General features: G+C 34.9%; 1 long non-coding RNA gene across 2 annotated transcripts; it reads right to left on the bottom strand.

The window, feature by feature from the left end:
• Positions 1-3,604: 3,604 nt before the first annotated feature.
• LOC113341622 lies at positions 3,605-5,991 on the bottom strand. 2 transcript variants are annotated; one of them, XR_003356032.1, is made up of 2 exons: positions 5,011-5,991; positions 3,605-4,876 (listed from the first exon to the last, which is right to left on the bottom strand). It is a non-coding gene; the product is annotated as an uncharacterized LOC113341622 (long non-coding RNA). The 2 variants fall into 2 exon arrangements; XR_003356033.1 differs by having other exon boundaries at positions 3,605-4,119.
• Positions 5,992-6,707: the final 716 nt, after the last annotated feature.

Raw genomic sequence — 6,707 nt, 5'->3', positions numbered from 1 at the left:
TACGTGTGCATATTGTCTAAATTCAATATCATTTTTCATTCTACCAAGTGCAACCTGTATGATTGAGGTAACAGTGGTAAAATCTTCATGTCTGTTTAATGTAGACCGTTGGAAATCTTGAGCCTAGGAATTCTAGACCATATTATTTCTGACATTGATATATATGTGCAAAACCTAATCATTTTTATTGCTGGTGCTTATTTGATGTAGCTTATGTACATTGGAGAGTAAATCGACAATGTGCATACGGGTTATACTCATACTGTGGGTATCCATCAGAGATAACAACATTTTAACTAAAATTGTCATTGTTAAGCGCGAAAGTACTAAGTTACACAGGATATTTACTTATGGTTTGCTTGCAAGTGTTTGAAACCTAATCCTACCAAAATTATTTGTGTGTCATCAAATTTTAGTAGAACCTGCTTCCCGCAACCACTTAAAACAATGTCAATGCCTTAACATATGTGTGCATAGTGCACCTGCTGCGGATTTGGTATGGCATCATAATGAAGTAGGAGGTTTCTTTATCACTCAGACATATCATTAATGGACCAGAAGTTTTCTTTATACTATTTATGTTTTGCATGATTGTTGATGTAATACCAGAGCTGATCAAAATCAACTATAGGTCAGTTACATATAGAATATGATAAGTATCTTAACATTATAGACTATGGTTTTACATAGGAATGTCCAACAGGTGCTGTCACCGGTTTAGCTTCCCCAACCTAAGATATGTCGCTAAATCTTATCTTTCTTTTATGCACGTGTTGAAGGAAATGAATATAATTATGTACAAGGAAACTGCAACATACCAGCAGACGTTGGATGGTATTATTTGGCATACACTTAATGCAACAAGAAAGTTGTTGGTGAAATACAAAATTGAAAGATCAGTTAAAAAATTCGGGAGTGCTACCAATCATTAAATTATCAACCTTTGAACGCACTAGCCCATTCGGTTAATATACATAAATTTTTTTTTAACAATGGTATTGTAAGTACCTTATGCACTTTGATTTGTATACTTTTATTTCTCTGCGCTTTTTCTCATATTTTGATTATTTATTTGTTAATTGATAATCTTCTTTTTCTCATATTTTGGTTACTGATTTTTCCATTGGAATTCTAAATGTGTTGTCGATATATATATGAATCACAATAACGTAATTAGTTATGTGCATGGATGCATAATTACTATGAAGAATGTAGTATTTTTTAAGTGTTAGTATTGTTGTGGATGCATGGATAAGAATTTAATCCAGTGCAAGAAAAACGATTATTCCAAAGCGAAAGAGCGACCAAGTGAAGCTATATTTTTGAATCCATGTATGGAGAGCTTATATGCATCTAGAGATTATTTAATTGTGTGATTCCATTTGTGTGTGTTTTTACACATAACTAATGATGATTTGTAATGTGAAGGTAATCTATGTGAGTGTTCCACCTAGCAATTGTAGACGCATATGTTGCAATGGAGGTTTGTTTCTGTCATCATTTAGTATTTGTTAAATTTGGCTACTTTTATATTGTCTAAGTATGCTACAGGTACAAGGTAGCATCTCCAAGTTGGTTCCTAGGATTCTCTGTAGCTAGATTATACTATCATATTGTTCTGTATGGAAGAAGGGAATTTTGGTTTAAGTTGAGTGCATAAATAAAAATTGATCAAAACAAAATAGAAGAAGTGATTTTTTTTATCATGTTCATTCTGTTCCAAATATTTTGTTAACTAATGATTAAGGCTAATTTTTTTATCGAAGCAAATACACTGGGTTTTTGGTATGAGCATTTGTAGTTCTGAAATACTTCACTAAAATTGGACCAAAAGTAGAAAAAATTAATACAAAATGCTCAACTAAAAATTGATAAAGGTTTATTCATTTAGACTGATGTATAACATGATTCCGGTTTTGATTGTCACCTACACATCTGTACACGTAGTACACCAAAATCAAAAATCGCGACGGGGTGAGACGAACTGTGATCGGTAAGATCTAACAAACACCAAATCAAAAATATGTCGGCGAAAGAAGAAGCCGAGCCACGCCAAATCAAAAATGTATGTTGAAGGGGTCGGGCAAAGCCTAGCACCAACTCAAAAATGCACGACCAGGTGAGGCGAAGTCATATCACACCAAATCAAAAAATTGTGACTTTTTTTAGCCTCTAAATGCCTATATAATGTGCTGAATAAAATCTTCGAGAGTAGAGAAACCATAAACAAAATTTGAGTTACGTTTCATAAAATTGATTTCTCACGGTGTTACATGCACAGTCATATAACATGAATTTTCAAACTTCTGAGTTCATACAAACCTGTGAGTGATATTCACCTGTTCATCTCAAATCGGGACGGGGTGAGGCGAGGCGAAGCCGAAGCCGAGCTTTACCAAATAAAAAATATGGTTAAAAGAAAAAGATGCCTAACAAATTAGTTGTTTAGGAAATAATAGAAGAGAAATGTGTGTGCATGTAGCTTTTTGACTTTAGGAAATAATTTCAATCGCATTATGGTGGATGGTGAATGATGTGCATAAAGGTTTAGGAAATAATAAAGTCGGCTCATCAACTTTAGGATGACTGGGTTGTAGTTAGTTAGGTTGCCCTTAAATTGATGCATCGGTGGATATTGATACATCTGATAAAGCAAAGTAATATGAAATTTTCACATCCAGGGGTTAATGACTTAGAAAAATGAACTACTGTGGAATGAAGTTTAAGTTCTTAGTCAACCCTAATAAGTTATGTTGTCCACATAATCATTTAGATGATTCACACCTACGTTCTTTCTGATTTCAATGTGTAGGAAAGGATGGCGGCAGCTATTACTGACATGTGAGTGATATTAATCTGTTCTTCTCAAATCGAGGCGAGGCGAAGCCGAGCCACATCAAATCAAATCGGGACGCGGCGAGGCGAAGCCGAGCTTTACCAAATCAAAAATATAATTAAAAGAAAAAGATGCCCGAGCGTAGCACGGGCATAAAATCTAGTTTAATTTTATTTCTCCAACTCTCGAAATGCTTACGAATATTCCTAGCTTTTCGGGTTTTCACATCTAAAGATACAAGGGCCTAGACAAATAAAACTCTCACGTTGATTGGTGAAGAAACCCTTGATTAATTCCTCTTAGTTGAAATAAGTCTTTTGCGGCTTTTGCGGTGAGGACACTCATACGATTGGTGTAAAAATTACAAACTCGAAAGGAACACTGATAACTTACTAAGTCCAAATTGAAATCGAAAGTCAAGTTAGGGACAATTTGATGTTGAGCCATCCACCCGCATTTGCAACCTTAAAGAATAACGGCCATGATATCACTGTAAGTGCTTGAGAAACCTTTACTATATAGGAAAATCGAATAATGAGACAATTATTAGTAATTATATATGGTTGTCACTTGCCAATGAATAGTCGATTGTATGGTATTCGGCATCCATGCTCAAACAAGGTAGGAATTCTTTTGCTTAGGCAGGGGGATAGGCACTTGGAAACAAGTGAGGCACAATATACCCTTACCAGTATTGCAGGCTAACCACTAACTCATCTAACGTTTCTTTTAGTGTAGTAGAAACTTTGATAATGAAACAAAGGTGTAGTATAGCTTTGTTCATAGATTTTCTCATTTCAGCAAAATGTAAATGTAATAATAGATACAGTAAACTCACAAGTAATAATGTAAATGTAAGATTCAATAATCAGCTCTCAAACCTCAACAAGTAAACTCACCAAGTTTGTAAATAAATCTAAAATCCTAATATTCCCTTTTCTTTTTCTTGATCAACCCCTAATTTTCACTTTTCTCACTTACCCAAAAACTGAAATTATCAGTAGCAATTAGACCACAGGTTCAACCTCTTTGATATTTTGCACCTGGACAGATCCACAATCCAAAGGGCAAGGAGAACCAAAGAACTGAAAAAACGCTGCCATTGATCTTGAATGTAAGACTATTGTTTTGAGAGGAAATATTATTACGCCGTTGAAGGGTCAAATATTTGATGATGGATCTTTTTGATTTGTTGTTGATGACTCTGATGAGAACCCAAATCATGATGCTGATGATGTTCATCTTCTTCTTCTTCTTCCTCTGTTGATACAGGTGATGATTTGCTGATTAGAAAGAATAAATCATTAGAGTTACTTCTACTACTAGTTTTTGAATCATAAGAAATAGTAGTTGAAGAAGAAGACATTGAAGACCATCCACACTGAAACATTATTGATGGATGAGATGAGAATTTGGCATCTGAAAGAATAGATAGTTGATGAGTGAAAAAAAAGTGGTTATTACCCCTCTTGTTTATACCGAAACAACATTAAAGGTAGTGCTTATGCATGATCAACTAAAGACCTTCATTCTTCACAAAAAGCCAAGTTTCTTCATGACGTCAACCAGCAGAAATGGCCACCCTGCTCTGTTAGTCATATTAATTTTTAAGCCCATGTACCAAAGTTTCCGATTCCTACTTAAGACTAAAGCCGATTGGTAAGAGGAGATGATATAATTTGCTAAGAAGTTGTTTGCTAGTTTTGATATGAGTTTTGCGGATGGTGTTGCAGAGTGAAATTGGCCGCGTTCTTCACTGAGATTTTACTAGATCCATTATTATCAACCAGACAACTACAGAAACCAAACTCCATTTAAAGAAAAACATTAGAAAAGAGCATCATCCCAGCAAATAAAAACTGAAAGAACTGCCTCAACTCGAATCACTCGATCATGCTCACTCAAATAATACTAATAGTGCATAGTTTCAGTAAATTGGGCTCTAATTCAATTGCACTTTACTTTGCCATCTCTACCATGATCCCCAGAAAAATCCTCCTACGGATTATAACTAGTCAAGGCCGTGCCACACTGGGAAAGCTTCAAAGACAACATGGAATCCATTAATTCTTGTAAATTTTGTACTTGTTGTGCTTTCTAAGCACTCTTGGAATGAACTTTGCTGTTTCGAAAAACTAAATAAATACATGTAATTTGCAGTAGCATTAACTTACTGAAAAAATTGGTGTTTGGTACTCAAGTTTTGACCAACACTTGGACTGGACGTTGACCCGAGTTGACTGTTTCAATTCTCGACTTCCGATTGCCGGTAGTAGTCATCAAAATTGCAGTCCAGACTTTCAGATTGCCGGTAGTAGTTCATCAAAGAAAAATAATTTTAGCAGTCATCAAAATTGCAGTCCAGACTTTCAGATTGCCGGCAGTAGTTCATCAACTAGTGATTGAAGATCATAGACAGCTTCAAACAATAAGCAAATGTCAAAAACAATAAGCAGATAACAATAACATACCCAATGTTTTTTACATTTCCAAACAAATCTCAAGATAAATAATAAATAAATCAACACTCAATTCTCAAACCTCAACAAGTAAACTAACTAATGTTAAAACAAAATCTAAAATCGTAATATTCCCTTTTCTTTTCGTAGATCAACCCCTAAACTATCAATTTTCTCATCAGCCTAAATCTGAGTTTCAACTCAACCATTCAAAGTCTGATGTCCTAATTCAACCACAGGTTCCAACTGACTTAGAGCTATTACCCAAAAGAATGTAAGGAATAGAGAATGTTGTCAATGGAACCATAAAACTGGAAAAACGCTGCTGATGTTCTATTGTTCGAGACTATTGTTTTGAGAGGAAATATCATTGTGATATTGATGGGTAAGATATTTGATGATGGAATTTTTGATTTGTTGTTTATGATTCTGATGAGAACCCAAATCATGATGATGATGATGATGTTTATGTTCTTGTTCTTGTTCCTCTGTTGAGACAGATGATGATGATTTGTTGGTTAACAAGAATAAATCATTAGAGATAATACTATTAGTTGATGAATGATGAGAAACAGTAGTTGGAAAAGAGGAAATTGAAAACCATACACAATGAGATGAGAATTTGGCCTTTGCTTCAGAATTTATGATGATAGTTGTTGAGTACAGGAAATTTGTGGTTCTGCTGGGCTTCTTTAATACTCTCACTTTCTCACATGAGAAACTTCCTGGAAGTTGCCTACTGTCTCGGTTTATATTCACTTTCTACTGCCCTACAACTACACAAACCTCTCATTTTTGTTACAACTAATCTTGCTAGCTAGGCACACTAGCTGGGTGCACGCCGTGCCATATTCATTGTACTGGCCAGGCATAGGCCCGGTTTTTATTTACCAGTCCATGATATATATCCTACCTTGCTCTCATCATTGCTTCATCGAATTTTGAATAGCCTCTCAACTATCAAGCATACTTTTGAATTCCAAGATTTTATGCACCTACCTGCTTTTTATGAGTACAGTTCAAAAAGCAATTTGCTCCTCCAATTTGATAAGCGACTCTTGATTTTATTACTAGGTGTTCGGTACATTTGGTTTTTGATTTGTGAGGAAACAACGGATTCCCCAAAACTTGTCATTCAGTTTTATTTTTACAACTCCCAAAATGCTTACGATTCATAGCTCTCCGGTCTTCTACTTTTTTACTAAGAAAGAATCCAGACTTCACATAGTTTATCATTTGTCCTGAGTTTTTAGCGAAAATTTCAGGTGAAAATAAGACAATCATCTAACACAAAAAATAAATTAAATAGGGGGTAACAAAAGGGGAATTGTTTGAAAATGTGAACCCTTATTTGAGACTTTCGTCTCTGCTTCCATGCACCTAATACATGCAATAATATTGGGGAAAAAAGT

The sequence above is a fragment of the Papaver somniferum genome, unplaced genomic scaffold (genome assembly GCF_003573695.1).
Source record: "Papaver somniferum cultivar HN1 unplaced genomic scaffold, ASM357369v1 unplaced-scaffold_3, whole genome shotgun sequence".
NCBI classification, from domain to species: domain Eukaryota; kingdom Viridiplantae; phylum Streptophyta; class Magnoliopsida; order Ranunculales; family Papaveraceae; genus Papaver; species Papaver somniferum.
The sequence above is the reverse complement of the archived record's forward strand: the minus strand, read 5'-3'. Positions and strand labels throughout refer to the sequence as shown.